The sequence below is a fragment of the Mirounga leonina genome, unplaced genomic scaffold, assembly GCF_011800145.1.
Source record: "Mirounga leonina isolate KUSES-001 unplaced genomic scaffold, KU_Mleo_1.0 Mir_101595, whole genome shotgun sequence".
Classification (NCBI taxonomy): domain Eukaryota; kingdom Metazoa; phylum Chordata; class Mammalia; order Carnivora; family Phocidae; genus Mirounga; species Mirounga leonina.
In genome coordinates, this window is record NW_023270158.1 from 2441029 (window position 1) to 2461100 (window position 20072).

General features: G+C 38.7%; 1 pseudogene; it reads left to right on the forward strand.

The window, feature by feature from the left end:
• Positions 1-13600: 13600 nt before the first annotated feature.
• Positions 13601-14099, forward strand: LOC118002586 (annotated as a pseudogene).
• Positions 14100-20072: the final 5973 nt, after the last annotated feature.

The window sequence follows — 20072 nt, forward strand, 5'->3', positions numbered from 1 at the left end:
TTATTGAGAGAGAGAGAATGACAGAGAGACAGCATGAGAGGGTGGAGGGTCAGAGGGAGAAGCAGAATCCCTGCTGAGCAGGGAACCTGATGTGGGACTCGATCCCGGGACTCCAGGATCATGACCTGAGCCGAAGGCAGTTGCCCAACCAACTGAGCCACCCAGGCGCCCGAGAACCAAAATTTTTAATAAATTGTAGTGATTGAAATAAAGCCTATAGACAGAAATCATTAAAACATATCCATACAATGTTAACTAACTGGAATTTAAATAAAAACTTAAAAAAAAATATCCATACAAATGCAAGAGAGAAAGAAATAAAATAAATGATGACACCTCAGTTCATGTAAATTACTTAACTTTGAGATTTTGCTATTGTGTTTTGAGATATTTTGCTGTGGAAACACTCTCTGGATGGCACTCTATTATTAATTGGATACATCCATGTATTCTTCATTAAATGAATTCAAACTGATAAAGCTTACAATTTTGCAGCATCTAAATTTGGTGACATTCAAAAGTCATTAAAAAGAGATCAGCTACGTGCAAAAGAATGAAACTGGACCACTTTCATACACCATACACAAAAATAAATTCAAAGTGGATTAAGACCTAAATGTGAGACCTGGAACCATAAAAACCCTAGAAGAAATGATGGGCAGTAATCTCTTTGATGTTGGCCTTAGCAACATTTTTCTAAATACGTCTCCTAACACAAAGGAAACAAAAGCAAAAGTAAACTATAAACTGTTGGGACTACACCAAAATTAAAAGCTTTTGCACAGTGAAGAAAACCAAAATGAAAGGACAACCTACTGAATGGGAGAAGATATTTGCAAATGACATATTCAATAAGGGGTTAATGTCCAAAATACATGAAAAACACTTATTCAATTCAACACACACACACACACACACACACATAATCTTATTTTAAAATAGGCAGAGGACCTGAATAGACATTCTTCCAAAGAAGACATAGAGATGGCCAACAGACACATGAGACGTTCAACATCACTCATCATTAAGGAAATGCAAATCAACACCATAATAAGATATCACCTCACACTTGTCAGATGGCTAGTATCAAAAAGACAATAATAGGGGCACCTGGCTGGCTCAGTCAGTAAAGCATGCAACTCTTAATCTCAGGGTCATGAGTTCAAGCCCCATGTTGGGCATGTAGCCTACTTTAAAAAAAAGACAGTAACAACTGTTGGCAAGAATGGAGAAAAAGGAACTCTCGAAAACTATTGATGGGGATGTAAATTGGTGCAGCCATTGTGGAAAACAGTATGGAAGTTCCTCAGAAACCTAGAAATACCATACAATCCAATTTTACCCAAAGAAAACAAAAATACTAATTAGAAAAGATAATATGCACTCCTATGTTTGTTGCGGCATTATTTTCAATAGCCTAGATATGGAAGCAACCTAAGTGTCCGTCAACGGATGAATGGATAAAGAAGATGTGGTACACATATACAATGAAGTATTAGTCAAACATAAAAAGGAATGGGACCTTGCCATCTGCAAAAACATGGATGGACCTGGAAGGTATTATGCTAAGTGAAATAAGTCGGACAGTGAAAGACAAATACTATACTATTTCACTCATATGTAGAATCTAAAAAATAAAATGAACAAAAACAGTAGAAACAGACTCAGAAAAACAGAGAACAAACTGATGGTTGCCAGAGGGGAGGAGGATAGGAGGAATGGGTAAAATGGGTGAAGAGGAGTAGGAGGTACAGGCTTCCAGTTATGGAATGCATAAGCCACAACGATGAAAGGTACAGCTAGGAAATAAAGTCAATGGTTTTGTAATAGCATTGTATGATGATAGATGGCAGCTACATTCGTCATGAGCATAGCATAATGTACAGAGATGTTGAACCACTATATTGTATACCTGAAACGAATGTAACACTGTGTGTTAACTACACCTCAGTTTTTAAAAATGGCTAAAATAAGAGAAGCTTTGACGCTATCACAATAGGGGCAGAAAAGACTTCACTCAGTACAAAAGATCTTTTTTCCCCCTCTTTTTTCTTGACAGCTTCGGGGAGTAGGTTTTGATGTTATATCATTCTTTTGATTATCTTGCTTACACCTTCCCCTATGCTTCATTTTAATGATGCTCAATGAAGATTTCTCACCCCAGAGTACCTTGTACTCAAGACTCCTCTTATAAAGGCTGCTAAGGACATTTGCCCTAGACTAGCACAGTGCCCCTTTCCCAAGTGGTCACACATAGCACGACCCATTCAACCTTATTTGGTTAAAGTCCTGAACCAGAAAAGCCAGTTAGAGAAAGCCAATAGCTAGCTATTACCTTACATCTCCCCTTCTTTCTCTTCCATCTCCTTGCCCTCATCACCTTGAGTAAGTTATCACAGTAGGTAAAAAAATAAAATAAAACCTTTTGGTCGTTGGATTATATATAAATGGCAACGTGTCCTTCTTCATTAATAGTTTTGAACTTAATATTTTTTAATTTTTTCATTTTAATTTCAATATAGTTAACACACAGTATTATATTAGTTTCAAGTATACAATACAGTGATTCAAAAATTCTATACATTACTCAGTGCTCCTCATGGTAAGTGTACTCTTTAATCCCCATCACCTATTTCACCCATCCCCCATCCACCTCCCCTCTCATAATCATCAATTTGTTCTCCATAGTTAAGAGTCTGTTTCTTGGGTTGTGTCTCTTTTTTTTTTCCTTTGTTCATTTGTTTTGTTTCTTAAATTCCACATATGAGTGAAATCATATGATATTTGTCTTTCTTTGACTTATTTCACTTAGCATTACACTCTCTAGCTCCATCCATTTTGTTGCAAATGGCAAGATTTCATTCTTTTTTTATGACTGAATTTTATATATATATATCACTTCTTCTTTATCCATTCTTCTATCAATGGACACTTGGGCTGCTTCCATAATTTGGATATTGTAAATAATGCTGCAATAAACATAGGGATGCATGTATCCCTTTGAATTAGGCTTTTGTACTTTTGGGGTAAATACCCAGTAGTGCAATTACTGGGTCATACGGTAGTTCTATTTTTAACTTTTTGAGGAAACTCCATACTGTTTTCCACAGTAGCCGCACCAGTTTGCATTCCCGTCAACAGTGCATGAGTGTTTGTATTTCTCCACATCCTCACCAACACTTGTTTCTTGTATTGTTGATTTTGGCCATTCTGACAGGTGTGAGGTGATATCTCATTGTGGTTCTGATTTGCATTTTCCTGATGATGAGTGATGTTGAGCATCTTTTCATGTGTCTGTTGGACATCTGGATGTCTTCTTTGGAGAAACGTCTGTTCATGTCTTCTGCCCATTTTTTAAATTGGATTATTTGTTTTTTGGATGTTGAGTGCTGTAACTTCTTTATATATTTTGGATACTAACCCTTTACGGGACATGTTATTTGCAAATACTTTCTCCCATTCAGAAGGTTGTCTTTTAGTTTTGTTGATTGTTTCCTTTGCTGCACAGAAGCTTTTTATTTTGATGTAGTCCCAATACTTTATTTTTGCTTTTTTTTCCCCTTGCCTCAGGACATGTATCTAGAAAAATGTTGCTACAGCCAATGTCAGAGAAATTACTGCCTGTCCTCTCTTCCAGGATCTTTATGGTTTCAGGTCTCACATTTAGGTCTTTAAACTATTTTTAGTTTATTTTTGTGTATAGTGTATGAAAATGGTCCAGTTTCATTCTTTAGCATGTAGCTGTCCAGTTTGCCCAACACCATTTGTTGAGGAGACCGTCTTTTTCCCATTGTATATGCTTTCCTCTTTTGCTGAAGATTATTTGACCATATAATTATGGCCTTATTTCTGGGTTTTCTATTCTGTTCCATTGATCTATGTGTCTATTTTTATGCCAGTACCATACTATTTTGATTACTACAGCTTTGTAATATAACTTGAAGTCTGGAATTGTGATAACTCCATATTTGTTTTATTTTTCTTTTTCAAGATTACTTTGGCTATTCAGGGTCTTTGGTGGTTCCATACAAATTTTAGGATTGTTTGTTCTAGTTTTGTGGAAAATGCGGTTAGTATTTTGATAAGGATTGCATTAAATCTGTAGAGTGCTTTGAGTAGTATAGACATTTTAACAATATTTGTTCTTCCAACCCATGAGCACAGAATGTCTTCCCATTTCTTTCTTCTTCAATTTCTTTCAACAGTGTTTTATAGTTTTCAGAGTATAGGTCTTTCACCTATTTGCTTAAGTTTATTCCTAAATATTTTATTGTTTTTGGTGCAATTGTAAATGGGACTGTTTCCTTAATTTCACTTTCTGTTGCTTCATCATTAGTGTATAGGAATGCAACAGATTCTGTACATTAATTTTTGTATCTCCTGACCTCACTGAATTCATTTATCAGTTCTAGTAGTTTTTTAGAGTCTTTAGGGTTTTCTATAGATAGTATCATGTCATATGCAAATAGTGTTAAGCCTTACTTCTTCCTTACCAATTTGGATACCTTTTATTTCTTTTTGTTGCCTGAGTGCTGTAGCTAGGACTTCCAGTACTATGTTGAATAAAAGTGGTAAAAGTGTCTTGTTCCTTGTCTTGTTCCTGACCTTAGGGGAAAAGCTCTGTTTTTCACCATTGAGTATGACGTTAGCTGTGGATTTTTCATATAAAGCCTTTGTTATATTGAGGTATGTTCCATCTAAACCTACTTTGTTGGTTTTTGTTTTTTTTTTTAATCATGAATGGATGTTGTACTTTGTCAAATTCTTTGTCTGCATGTATTCAAATGATCATATGGTTTCTATCCTTTCTCTTATTGGTGTGATGTATCACATTGATTGATTTATGAATATTGACTCACCCTTGCATCCCACGGATAAATCTCACTTCACTGTGATGTATGACCTTTTTAATGTATTGTTGGATTCTGTTTGCTAGTATTTTGTTGAGGACTTTTGCATCTATGTTCATCAGATTTATTGGCCTGTAGTTCTTTTTTTGTGTGTGTGTGTGGTTTCTTTATCTGGTTTTGGTATCAGGGTGATACTGGCCTCAAATAAATTGGGAAGTTTTCCTTCCTCTTCTATTTTTTGGAAAGGTTGAGAATAGGCATTAACTCTTCTTTAAATGTTTCGTAGAATTTGCCTGTGAAGCCATCTGGTCCTGGAATTTTGTTAGTTAGAGGAGTTTTTTGATGACTAATTCAATTTCATTGCTGGTAATCAGTCTGTTCAAGTTTTCTATTTCTTCCTAACTCAGTTTTGGGAGGTTATGTTTCTAGGAATTTATCCATTTCTTCTAGGTTGTCCAATTTACTAGCATATAATTTTTCAAAGATTTTCTTATAATTCTTTATATTTCTGCAGTGTATTGTTATTTCTCCTCTTCCATTTGTGATTTTATTTGAGCTCTCTCTCTCTCACTCTCACTCTCTCTTTTGCAGGAGTCTGGCTAGACATTTATAAATTTTGTTGATCTTTTCAAAGAACCAGCTCCTGGTTCCACTGATCTGTTCTATTTTCTTTAGTTTCTATATCACTTAACTTCTGCTCTAATCTTTATTATTTCCTTCCTTCTGCAGGCTTTAGGCTTCACTTGTTCTTTTTCTAGCTCTTGTAGGTGTAAGTTTAGGTTGTTTGAAATTTTTCTTGCTTTTTGAAGTAGGCCTGTATTGCTTTAAACTTCCCTCTTAGAACAACTTTTGCTGCATCCCTAAGATTTAGGACCATTATACTTTCATTTTCATTTCTTTCCATGTAATTTTTGGTTGTCTTTTTTTTTTTTAAGATTTATTCATTTATTTGAGAGAGAGAGAAAGAGAGCAATGGGAGGGGCAGATAGAGGGGAAAAGAAGCAGACTCCCCGCTGAACATGGAGCCCAATGCAGGGTTCAATCACACAACCCTGAGATCATGACCTGAGCCAAAATCAAGAGTCGGCCGCTTAACCAATTAAGCCACCCAGGCACCCCTGTTTTTTTCTTACAGATTTTATTTTCAAGTAATTTCTACACCCAATGTGGGGCCCAAACCTACAACCCCAAGTCAAGAATCACATGTTCCACTGACTGAGCCAGCCAGGCACCCCTTTCCATGTAATTTCTGAACTCAAGTTTTTTACTTTCAGATTGGTTATTATTTTTGTTTGTTCTATTATTAAGGCCCCACTTCAATTATTTCCTAGCATGTGGGCAGCTGCTGCATAATATTTTGAAAATGGACTAGCCCAAATCACTAGAATGGGAGAAGTCAAGCATGCCTTCATACTTTTGTTGTTTATATTTTTATAATTGTAATGATCATTTATGTGTTTCTATTGCTTCTGTTCTAAAATGTTTCCATTCTCTATGCTATACTTTGGTTAGGGTAATGCTAGTTGCCCTGAAATCTCAGTGGTTTAAACAATCAAAGCCAATTGCTCTCTCAAATAAAGTCCAGTCAGCTGGAGGTTGGGGATATGGGTTGGGTCTCTGTTCCACAAAGTATCCCAGCAACTCAGGCTGACAAAGACTTTGCCACCTTAGAGTAGAGGATCACGTGGGAAGTCATAATGAGTCAAGCCTGAAAGTGAGCCACATAGCTTCAACCTACATTCCACTGGTCAGGGCTCAGTCACACCTAACTATACCTAACTACAAGCTGGGAAATGTAGTCCAGCTATGTGTCTAGGAGGAAAGAAAACAAGTATGGTGTACAACTCACTAGTCTCTGCCACAAACTAATTAGACATAGTCACTGCAGTCATTAGAACCTCAAAATACGGGTGCCTGGGTGCCTCAATCAGTTAAGCGTCTGCCTTTGGCTCAGGTCATGATCCCAGGGTCCTGGGATTGAGTCCTGCATCGGGCTCCCTGTTCAGCAGGGAGTCTGCTTCTCCCTCTCCCTCTGCCCCTCCCCCATGCTCATGCTCTCTCTCACTTGCTCTCTCTCTCAAATAAATAAAATCTTAAAAAAAAAAAAAGAACCTCAAAATAGGCTGAATGAAAGCTTTTTGAGGAATAAATCTTAAAGTATAAGCTCACTGCCAAATATACATTGTGAGTGCTTGTTAAATGCTACAAATTGCCATCAATTACTAGGGGAAATGGGAATTCATTTTAAGAAGAAATAACATAACTTGTTTAAGGGCTGAAGAAGTTTGTCTCTGAAGAAAATGTGTGATTCAAACTGATTCTCCTTTGCCTTACTACTTTTGAGAATCTGACTGCCCACACACGCTCACTGTCCATTTGAAAACAATTTGGAAAACTTATGTTCCTATGTCCCGGCCTTGTTGAACTTCTGGAATAAGTTTTACATAGTCGAAAGCTGGTGCTCTTTCAAATTGCTTGTCTACAACTTCATAGCAAAATGGAGCTCTCTAACATAAATCTGAAACTGCTTGCTACTGCGATGATAATTTCACAAAATCTATTTGTATTTTGCAAATGCCTTGCAATCACTGCAATCAAAGCTATTCCTTCACCATCTTTGACAAAATTTCCATTCTCATTTTACAAGCAAGGCAGCAAATGGAGCTCAAAGGTTCTCATTATTTTGCAGGCCTGAACTGGGCTCTCTCTCCTGTATCTATACCTGTAGATATAGATATAAATATAGACGATATAGATATAGACATAGATGTAGCTATGTATGTAGAATAGACAGAGACATATAGACAGAGATGTAGATGATATAGATAATAGACAGAGACAGAGATATGTAGATACAGATATACATACATCTGTAGTTTTATCATCTTTCTTGCTAATGTATTTGTGAACGTGTATTTTTTTTTAAGATTTTATTTATTTGACAGCGAGACACACAGCGAGAGAGAGAACACAAGCAGGGGGAGCGGGAGAGGGAGAGAAGCAGGCCTCCCGCCAAGCAGGGAGCCCGATGCGGGGCTCGATCCCAGGACCCTGGGATCATGATCTGAGCCGAAGGCAGACGCCCAACAACTGAGCCACCCACACGCCCCAGTGAACGTGTATTAATCTACATCCTAAGTGATAAAAAAAACTGATAGAATCTGTTTTCATGATCTCTGCCCTAATAAATGATAATCATATTGGTAGAGCTTATTTCCAAAAACTGTTTTCATAAAAGCATTTAAATGATGGCAAAGGAAAACCAGATAATCCAAACTGTTTTTTAAAATTAATTTTTTAGCCAAGTTCATTTTACTTGTGTGTTAGCTTATTTGTTCTTCATTGTTTTCATTTCTCTGTTCATTCCTTCAATCATTCATAAATATGACTGATTTCATCTTTTTATTTAACTTTAAAAATAGCTACATATGCTGGGGTTCTTTGCAGAAGGCACATTTTGAGAAACATGATTAGGGTTCAAGCTCCATGGACACAAAATGACAAGCATAGAGCGCTTGTGAGTGTAAGTTGTATTCATGAGTTATACTTGTACATGCTGCAGAGATATCCAGTTCATTTTTTTTTCTGCTTTATTGAGGTATAATTGACAAACAAAAACGTAATATATTTAAAGTGATTTAATATACATATACATTGTGAAATGATTACCACAACCAAGTTAATTAACACAGCTATCACCTCACATGGTTACCTTTTTTCCGCCTTTCTCTTTTTTTCTTGAGAGAACACTTAAGATATACTCTCAGCAGATTTCAAGTATACAACTATTAACTGTAGTCACCGTGCTGTACATTAGATTCTCAGAATTTATTCATCTTATAATCAAAAGTGTATACCCTTCGGCCCATTTCCCACAACCCCAGTCCATGGCAACCACCATTCAATTCTCTGTTTCTATGATTTCAACTTCTTTTTCCTTTCAGATTTCACATTTAAGTGATTCCATACAGTATTTGTCTTTCTGTGTCTGGTTTGTTTCACTTAGCCTAATGCTCTCTAGTTTTATCCATGTTGTTGCAAATGGCAGGATTTTCTTCTTTTTCATGGCTGAATAATATATCAGTGTGTGTGTGTGTGTGTGTATTTCACTATTTATATTTATATATATACCACAGTTTCTATATCCACTCATCCATCAATGGACACTTAGGTTGTTTCCAGAGTTTAGCTATTATGAATAATGCTGCAATGAACATGGGGGCACAGATATATCTTCAAAATAGTGATTTCCTTTCCTCTGGATATATACCCAGAAGTGAGATTGCTGGATCATATAGCAGTTCTATTCTTAATTTTTTGAGGAACCTCTATACTGTTTTCCATAGTGGCTGAACCAGTTTACATTCCCACCATCAGAGCATGAGGGTTCTCTTTTCTCCATATCCTCACCAACATTTATCTTTTGTCTTCTTGATAAATAGACATCCTTGTTTATTCATTTATGTACCCATTCTTTACTTACCTATTGAACAGATACCATGTGCTGGGTACTGTCTTAGGTGCTCAGAGGACTCTGTGATGGACAAGATAGACAAAATCTCTTCTCTCATGGAATTTCCATTCCAGTGGAGAAGACATATATAGATGGATGGATGGACGGATAGGTAGAGATAGATGGGTATATATGTATATATTATATATATTTATTATATTTTATATATTTAGATATACATTTGTTGTAACATGTATACATGCTATGTATACATAACAATTATATATATTATATCACTGGCAAAGCCAATTTTGTGACTTCCTGTTTCAAAAACAGCCCTATGTAAACACATTCTACCTCTGCCCTTACAACATTTGAACTTTGGGAAAATGCCCACTGTTGGTGAGCAAAAAGGGTGCAGAATTATAAAAAATAAAGAAGTAAAGTCCATTAAAAACTGAAATACAAATGCAAGTGTTGTATTTTGCCATTTTTAAAATGTATTATTTTAGAATTGCATCCCTCTTCCTTCCCCTCTCAGAAAAAGGTCCCAGGGTCCCAAGTTGTTGCTGTTGAGTTATTTCTTTTCATCACATGAACACAGATTTATAGAATTCTAAAGGCCCTGATAGGGGCACCTGGCTGGCTCAGTCAGAAGAGCATGTGATTCTTGATGTTGGGGTGATGAGTTTGAGCTCTACATTGGCTATAAAGATTACTTGAATAAATAAAACTTAATAAAAAATAAATAAATATAAAGACCCTGAGAGATCATCTTCTCTCACATTATTTTATAAATAAGGAGAGTTAGGTTGAGAAAGATGAAGCAATTTGCCCAAGATTACAAAAGTAGCTGGAGGCAGAGTTGGACTAGATAACGGTTCTAGGTTTATATCCCCAGGAGAGCACAACAGTGAATAACAATCGATTTTATAATACTAATGAGAAAACACTGGCAGACTCAGCTACATAAAGGGTGACTTTGAGGTTGTAAACGAGAAAACTGAAAAGTCTATTTACAAGTCCTTTTCTTTTTTTTCTTTCCATGCTTCTTTTAAGGAAGGAGTTAGATTTTCCTCACAAAGAAGAAAATGACTTTCTGACATAGTCAGGAAACTGAATCTGAGCTGAAAATTAGGAAAACAAGACACCTGAGGAAAAGAAGCTAAAACAGTACAGTCCCCACTAAACACAGGCCAGCAGACATTTTTCTGAATTCTGCCCTCATAATGATTAAACACTCAACAATTTTCAAGTTAGGTAAGAGGAAATAAACAGATTTCTAAGCAACACATGAGAAAACTTTACTAAAGATCAAAAAGTACAAATTAAAATATCAGGTTATCATTCTTTAAACCTGTAAACACACCAAGAGTGTTTCCAAGAGTAATCCTCAGTGCTTATGAGAGTTGGTAAAATGGGAACACTCATGCATCACTGGCTAGTGGGTGTGTATATCTGTACAATCATTGTGGAAGGCACCTTTTCAGAAAAGTAAACCAGGAGCCCTGAAATGTTCATGCCCCTTTACTCAGAAATACACTTCTACAATTAGTCCTCAAGAGATAATCAGAGACCCAACTAAAGACTTATATGAAAGGATACTCATTGCTGTGTTTGTTATTCATGATGGTAATATATATATAACAAGACTAAACATCCAACAAAAAAACCATGAGTAAATAAAGTATGGTATATCTGTCACATAGATTTTTCTTTTTTTTCTTTTTAATTTTTTTTTTAAGTTTTTTATTTTTAATGATTTTTATTTATTTATTTGACAGAGAGAGAGATAGCGAGAGCAGGAACACAAGCAGGGGGAGTGGGAGAGGGAGAAGCAGGCTTCCCGCGGAGCAGGGAGCCCGATGCGGGGCTCGATCCCAGGACCCTGGGATCATGACCTGAGCCGAAGGCAGATGCTTAACGACTGAGCCACCCAGGTGCCCTATCTGTCACATAGATTTTTCAAGGATTGTTAATGATACGGGAGAAAATGTTCACAATATAAAGTTAGATCACAGATTCTCAACTGGGGATTATTCTGCCTACCAACAGACATTCAGCAATGTCTGGAAGACATTTTTGGTTGTCACAGCTTGGAGGAGGAGGTGCTACCGGCATCAGTGGGTAGAGGCCAGGGATGTTGTTAAACATCCTATAATACACAAGCAACCCTCACCCCCAACAACAAAGAATTATCCTGCCCAATGTCAGGGTCCCACAGTTGAGAAACTGAGTCAGATGAATAAAACAGGGCACAATACTATGAACACTGATCTCAGGTTTTAAGAGCAAAAATGAGGATATCACTTGATGTTAAAATTATGGGTTATATTTATTTTCTTCTTTTTACTTTATATTACTAAGTATAGTAATATATACTGTGAACATGTATTATTTGTATAGTAAAGTAAAAAAATTCTAATAATCCTTCAAAAGCTCTCTGCAGCTTCTTGCATCAAATCAAACTCCTCACCTCCACCCTCAGGATCACACATAATTTGGGCCTGCCTGACGTATGGAAACCTTATTCTTCCCTACTTTTCACCAAGAACTCTCCACTTTAATTAGACAAATTTCTCCTGTATCCCTGAACACACACTGCTCATTTGCTCATCTCCTTGATTATCTGTGATACAGAATAACTGCCTCCCTCACAGGATTGTTGAGACGATCAAATGAAATAAAATGTGCAGAAACATATTATAATTGTCAAGTCCACAAATTTAAGTTTTCACTCTGTTGCCATGCCCACCTTCTCCCCAGCTGAATTAAACTTATCTGTAGCTCAACTCTTAACCCATAAATCTCTTTTTCTAGGAAGTCTGCCCTGACTTCTCTCAAGCTATTTTGGGAAATAGTGAACCCTACAACTTTGCCACCCTAATTAAGAGAAAGGTTGAAGTTGAAGCATAATTTCCCAAAGTATGTTTCCTGGGACACCAATTCTATGAGACATTGTATCAGTCAAGACCATGTCAGGAAACAAATGATACATTCAAATAGGGCAATTTGAGGACATTTTAACAATGGGATATTTATAAACATGAGGACAGAGTACAGGGAAGCCATAGAAAATAGTGCAGGTCCCCATGTCTAGTAATAGCAAGGAGCTGGAACCATCCCTAGGCCCCAAGGGGAAAAGAAGATAGAGGATGGGGTGGTTTACTGAACCCAGAATCAAGAGGAAAAGAATCACAGAGAGAAGGCTCCAGAGCTGGGATTTCTGTCCATAGACACAGCCAACTATAAGTGATCCAGCAGAGTGTGACCCAGGGAATGAATACCCTACCCCAGTCTCCCTCCTCACTCTTTTCAACCTGTGAACAGGCCTCTCTGGCCAAACCAACTGAGAAGTTAAAGGGTGTATTAGTCAGTGTTTTCCAGAAAAACAGAATCTATATTGGGGGAGGGGAGAGAAATTAATTTTAAGAAATTGGTTCATGCAATTGGAGCGGTTAAATATTGTAACCTTGAGCTAGAACTTCTTTGGGAAACCTCAGGTTTTGCCCTTAAGGCCTTCAGCTGATTGGATGAGGCCAATCATTAAGGAGAGTACTCTGCTTTACTTAAAGTATACTGATTATAGATGTTAGTCACAACTACAAAATACCTTCACAGCAATACCTACATTGGTGTTTAATTAAATAAGTGGGTAATAATAGTTCAGCCACAGCTGATGCATAAAACTAACCATGATAGAGGTCCAGAAGGACCTGTTGATGTAGTTTATACAGGCTGGCCTCCCTCGTGAACACATAGCAGAAGAGAGAAAGGTTCAGGGAGGGTGGACCTGGGGGAGCAAAGAGTAAAAAGAAGCTATCCAGCACAGTTTTAATAGCTATATTGTGAGCAAAAGTATTCTGTGGTAAAATAAATTTGAGAAACACTGAGTTAAACAAAGTTAATCTAATTATTTTCCTAATAAAAAGAGGAGGGGAGGCATTCTGAACAGGTGAGGTGGGATATTAAAAGACTCATGGGTTAATAGGAGGGTATAAATGTGCACTCCAAGTGGGAGGTGTAAATGGGCTTGTGTACCTGAAGTAGGATGTTCAGGCAAGGGGGCCATTAAGTGGAGGTGCTTACAGGCTGACGCCTTTAGCATATATAATTAGGAGGTTTAATTTTATTCAAGAGGTAATTTAAAGTTATTCTGGGCTTCTTAGAATGGGAGTGACCTAAACTAAATAAAAGCTGAAGAAAGTATTCATGCTGCTAAGTGTAGGATGCATTAGAATAAAGACAAGAAACTAAGAAGCCAGAAGGGAGGCAGATGATGCACTGTGGAGCTACGATGGCCACTGATTATTATGGGATTACGGTGGGAGTGAAAAGGAAGCAGGACAGTCAGGAAAGTTTCCAGAGGAAAAAATGCTTAGTGGCAGGCTTGAAGTAGAAAGTAAAAGAGGGATATAATTCTAAAGTTGGAAAATAATTACAATGTTATCTCATCATAATTAAAGATCTAGGGAAAATGCCAGGCCTACTTGTGGAAGCATGAGGGAGGCCATGAATTCTGTTTCGAGGCATCTTCGAGCTCTCTGAGTAGACACTATGAGCAAAGCTCACACCTCCCCCCCCCCCAGTTGAAAAAATTTATGGACAAGAAGTTATCATTGAAATTAGATGGTGGCAGCCATGTCCAAGGAATATTGCAAGGATCCGATCCCTTTATGAATCTCCTGATAGATAAATGTGTGGATATAGCAACTAGGGGACAACAGGACAATACTGGAATGGTGGTATCATGAGGAAATAGTATCATCATACTACAAGGCTTGGCAGGAGTATGAACAATTTCTGTGATCACCAGAAAAATCAACTGCTTCTACGTGCCCCTCTCCACAGCACCTATTTTACTGAATGTAAAAATTGGGTTGTGTACATTTTCATATTAAAATTTTTTGTTAAATAAGCTTTTGTAATAGTAAGAAAAAAAAAGACCAACGATACTCATACAGTCCATCTAATTCCAATCAGCAATCAGTTCTTTCATTCCACACAAAAATTAGAAGCTGCTTAATGTGAGAAGTTGAAATGACCCATTGTGCCACTGGCGAGCTACTTAATAGAATAATTGGGAATGAAATTACAGAAGCTTCTTGAGGAAAAAGCTCAGAAAAGAATAAATTTATAATGGGAAATAATCAGTGTAATTGAAGAAAACCATGAAAGGATGTGTTAATAGATGCAATAAGACAGTGTCTTTCATTACTGTAATCGATGAGGGGTTCCACACTTCAGCAGGCAAAGACTCAGGAACCATGGGAGAAATGCAATGCGTATATTTTTTTCACAAAGTATTAATCTCCCATCCTGGCAACTGAGCCGTTCATGGAAATACATAAAGCTGTGTCCTATTCTCCATCACAGCCCCCAGTGAGGACACAGGTATGAGCCTCACTCTCTCCAACCACCCACCCTGCCACAGTGAACAAGGAAGACCCTGCGAAGAAGGTTCTGACCCAAACCATGGCCCAAAGGAATGGACACTGGTCTTTGAGTTGGATGATTCAGACCCTGGTTCTGCCACTTGACTCTAGCAAACCATTTCACCTTTCTTAACCTGTTTCTTCACCTTTAGAATGTTGGTAAGTTAGAGTGATAACATGATCAAATGAAATAATGTAAATTTAAAAAGTTTATGGAATGAAAATTATAATCCAATCTATGGTATTATTATTACTCATTGGGGTCCTTTTACTATGAGCAGTCACTCCAACTTGGTCCCACGTTGGGTACAAAGGGGCATTTGGAGCTCTAGACTTGGGTGCACTGAGAGCCATGGCAAGGTTCCACCCACAAACGGATTTGCTAGGGTCCCCAGTGAGTGGGAGAAAAGCACCTGTGGCCCAGAACTTGGTCTCCTCCCTTAGTTCCATCTGGTTGCCATGGAACCCCCTAGTCATACTTTCAAGGATACATTTGACCTACCATTTTGAGTGCAAGAGAGACAGAAAAATTGGCTTTAATATAGTCAGAATTAAATACTTCCATTCATTGCTTTTACAGAGTTTTTCTGCCATTTAATAAAGAAGAAAGCAAACTGTAATAATTTTCCCAAAATGTCAGTGAATGAGAAAACATAGGTAATTTCTCCTGTCTCAGAATGGCTTGATCTTGCTTGATAAAATACCATCTCTCCTGAGTAAGAAGTTACTGTTTTCCCAGAGAATGTGGCAGAAAATTCAGAAATGCCAGCTGAAATGACAGTTCACTTTACAGAGGGCCTGAGACTAAAAAGGAATCATTACTTGGGTCCTCCTGCCACATCAGTCATTAAAGACCAGGAGGGATCTAAGACCCAGAAGTTACCAATGAAACTGAAGTAGCGTGTTCAGCAAACCATGTTAGCAATTCCAAGGGTTCTATGAAACTGAGAATGTACGCTTCAAGGACAGTGAATGTGTTAACAACACGATGATAGCTCACATTTACTGTGAAAGGAGAGTTTGGTGGAGGATAAATGTGAGCTATCATTGTGTTGTTAACACATTCACTGTCCTTGACTGAGCACTTACACTGTTGGCTACACACCACACTAAGCTCCTTCCTGGCATCAGCCACTGAATCCTCACAAAAATCTTGTAAAGTTAAGTGCCACTACTGCTTCCATTCTACAAAGGAGGAACCAGAGGTTTAGGGAGTTAAGTAAACAGCATAAGCCCATAAAGAGATTAAGGAACAAAGCCACCATACTGGTATGTGTAGGTATAATAAGAATCCCAAGGTCCAAGCTCCCTGTGCATAAATTCAGGTTGAATACCATCAGTATCTCAAAATTCTTCCATTTAACCCTTTCTACACACACAGACCCTCCAAAGATTCCTCCCACCCCCAAATATTCCTGAAGGTCTTAAAGGATGCCTCTCCTGTGCCCATCCACAGACCAGCTTGTCAGCCACAGTCAGTACCTGGCATCTTCATGGTCCTTTCTCTCTCTTCCAGTTCACGCCATCAATGCCCTTGCTAATGCAGCCACTAGGGAAAGCCTCAATGCTCACACAGCTGATGGACATCTTGGACCATCCTTGATCATGTGTCCCTGTGGTCCTGGAACTGCCAATTTTGAAAATGCCAGAGCAGTCCTGGGCGCCATGGAGAAGTAGCAACTGTGGCTCTCAACCTTTCACAGCGATGCCCATTGTCACCTGGATCCTGAAGCAGCTCATCCAGTGTCTGTTTCTCCCGTTCCTCATGAGAGTTCAAAATTTGGTCTTTCTTTCCTAGTTTTTCCCAGGGCCCATCCCTTTGCCTCAGGCACAAAAGCAAATAACAGGGCATACTATCAAAGTCAATTTATGCTAGGGTGTTCTGCAGAATACCTTTCATAATTCAAACTCCTATAATTCAAGAATAACTTTTTCATAAGACTGCCAAAGAACACTATCACGTAGTTGTGTTTATCAGCTACCACAGCAATAGCATAAATAGTTTCCAATTCACTCAGTCCACCAGCTTTAAATATATGTGATTATTGATTTTTGGAGGAGGTTGACACTATTTCAACTTTTGTTCCAGCAATGAGACTTTGTAAGCATATTTGTATCATATTACTTCATATTTATATAATCCAAATTCATATAAGGCTATGTTAATATATGGACACTTCAACCCTTCCCAACCCACCCCCCCACCCCCCCACCCCCGCCTTTCCCAAACAAGAAGAAATCTTAACTTGAGAGTTAAATGCCAAGTCTTTCCTCTGGTGTGTGGAATGTGGGTAGTGAAATGATTCTCAGAGAAATAAAAACAGATTACCCACCCCAGAGGCCCAAATGTAGCATGGAGGGGCAGATGCAGGGACTGCTCCTTTGAGGAAGGTTTCACTGTGCATGAACAACACAGGGATAGAAAAGAGGAAGTGAATGAGGGACTATCACAGTGGTGAAAGGAGAGTTTGGTGGAGGATAAAATCGGGATTTTTTTGCTATATACTTGAGCAGGGATGCATAGTCAAGAGACAGAAGAGCCATGCATTTTGGTTTCAGGGAAGTTTTCAAAGACTAAAGACAAACTAGGAAAAGAACATTTTATATTTTTATAAGCCACTTCCAGAAACAGAGTTCTTAGGAATGCTGTGGCAGAGCATACTAGAAAGATTGAGAACAATAAAGATGTCTAAAGAAGATGCTTTTTAAGCTTTGTTGGCACTAAGAATGTCCTCTCCTGTTGGCATTTTTTTTTTTCAAGGGACGAGTACAGATGAATTACCGTCAGTTATGCTTTTCTGCCACAATGCTATTTTTTTAAAAGCAACACTGCTCAGAGACTGGGCCATAATGGAGTCCCAATTGTATTCAGGTTAATATAAAGTTATAAAGAACTCCCTCTTTTCAGGAAAAATCAATGGCCTTCAGGCATTATCACACGTATAAATAGATACCAGGTAAGTTCACCAACCTCTGAATCTTAGTTTGGTCTTAACTGGGACATATGCCCCAAATGTTGAGTGCTATCTAGAATCAGAGCTATCCTCTTTCACACCAATGGGTGTGTTTAAGATACTTAGACCCATTCAAATACTCTGGATTTTCCCCAGCAAATGCTGGCAAGAGATTTGTGCTTTCTGGGTAGTTTTAGATATGTATATCTTCATATCCTTTTTTTCTTTTATTCTCTTTAGGTCACAGTCAAATTTTATAGGTCTTAATCCACTCTACTGATAAATCCATCCCATCCTTCCCATTTAAAATAGGACAAAAATGGGGCACCTGGGTGGCTCAGTCAGTCCAACTCTTGGTTTCAGCTCAGGTCAGGATCTCAGGGTCTTGGGATCAAGTTCTGCGTCAGGCTCCACACTCAGCACAGAGTCTGCTTGAGATGCTCTCTCTCCCTCTCCCTTTGTCCCTCCCCGCCAAACTGCTGTCTCCCTCTCTCTCTCTGTCTCTCAAATTTTATTTATTTATTTGACACAAGCAGGCAGAGTGGCGGGCAGAGGCAGAGGGAGAAGCAGGCTCCCTGCTCCGCGGGGCAGGGAGCCCAACATGGAGCTCGATCCCAGGACCCTGGAAGCATGACCTGAACCGAAGGCAGACGCTTAACTGACTGAGCCACCCAGGCGCCCCTCAAATAAATAAATCTTTTAAAAAATAAATAAAATAGAATAGGATAAAAATGATCTCATATTGATTTTTATTGACTCATCTCATATTCACTATTGACTAAAAATCATCTCCTGTAAGTTAACTATGCTGGGTAACCAAACACCCCAGAACCCAATGGTTTAAAACAACTGCCATTTATTTAGCTCATGATCTGGGGAGTTGGCTGGTTGTTCTGATTGGGGCTAGTTCAGTCAATTCCTGCTGGACTTTTGCGTGCATGGGGAGTCAGCTGGCAGACAGCTGGTGGCTCGATGATCTAAGGTGGTCTCACTCATATGTTTGGCAGGTGGCAGGCTAGAATGACATGTCTCTCATCATCCAGCAAGATTGCCTGGGTTCCTTCACATAGTGGGTCACAGGGTCCCAAGATAAACAAAAGCAGAAGCCACAAGACCTCTTGATCCATAGGTTTGGAACTCACTTGGTGTCACTTCTACCACTGTCCATTTGTCAAAGCAAATCCCAAGGCCAGCCTCGATTTCAAGGATAGGGAAACAGACTCCATCTGTTGATGGGAGAAGCTGAAAAGTACTGAGGCCATTTTTTGCAATCCGTTCTACTATGAACATATATGAATTCACTGCCCCCTAACCCAGAGAAAGATACTCATAACTGAGAATTCATGCACTCCTCCTGCCATTTACTAGAGAGGAACTTAGGCAACAACCATTTATTTGCTGGTCCTGAACTGGGAGCGGTATTTTGGCAAAGCTCATATCAAGACTACTACTAGATAAGCCCTTGTATGGTATGTGTGTTTGGTAGTAAAAGCCCTGCCTATCTGCTAGGTCCCGTTAGAGCCACTAGCATGGCTGCACTGCCTCCAGGGAGAATGTCCCCTTTTATACAGTTTCATTAGCTAGCTAATCAAGTGGCAAGACTGGCCCTTAGAACAAGACTCTGCCATAACAGAGTAGGACATGATACATACAGATGAGACATAGCAAGAAAGCTGAATCCAGAGAATGGAGACAGAGACAGCCATGGTCCCCTAGTAAAGAATGGGAGTGGGGTTGAGAGGGAATGGGGCCTTCACTGGTTACAGAGCAACAGAATGTCCTGGAAATTTGAGGGGGCAGCTACAAACAGATATTAGGCATATGAAATGGTGATGGAAAATTTTAATCACCTTGCAACTTTGTCTAGCCCCTTTCTCCCTAGCTTACCCTCTCCTTTCCCACATCCTCCATTCTCACTCCAATTGATGGGTCCCCATTTGCAATTTTCTAATTGATGTCTGCTTTATCTTAATATCTTGACACTGCCTCATACCCAGCGACCAATTCATAGTAGTGAGCAAGAATGGATGACAATATCCAGACCCTCAAAACTGGTGGGTCGATTGATTCACTTTTTCCTCGAGTTTTCCCTATGTCAGAGTGATCTGGTAATGCAGATCAAGATCATTCCCACCTTCACCAATTCTTCTATAATTAAATTCCTATAAAGTGGCACTCAACAAAAAGTTACTGGATGGAAGGATGGATGAATAAATGAATACCAAGAGCAGGAAGAAATTCTGAGGAGCAAATACAGCAGCAGTCAGAGGTAAAAGCCTGGGGATGGATGGGAAGGTTGTCAAGAGGTTTTCATTGAAGAAGAGGAGTGCAGAGGATGAAAACATTCCACCCCTGCTGCTCTGTAGCAGCAGACTCACAC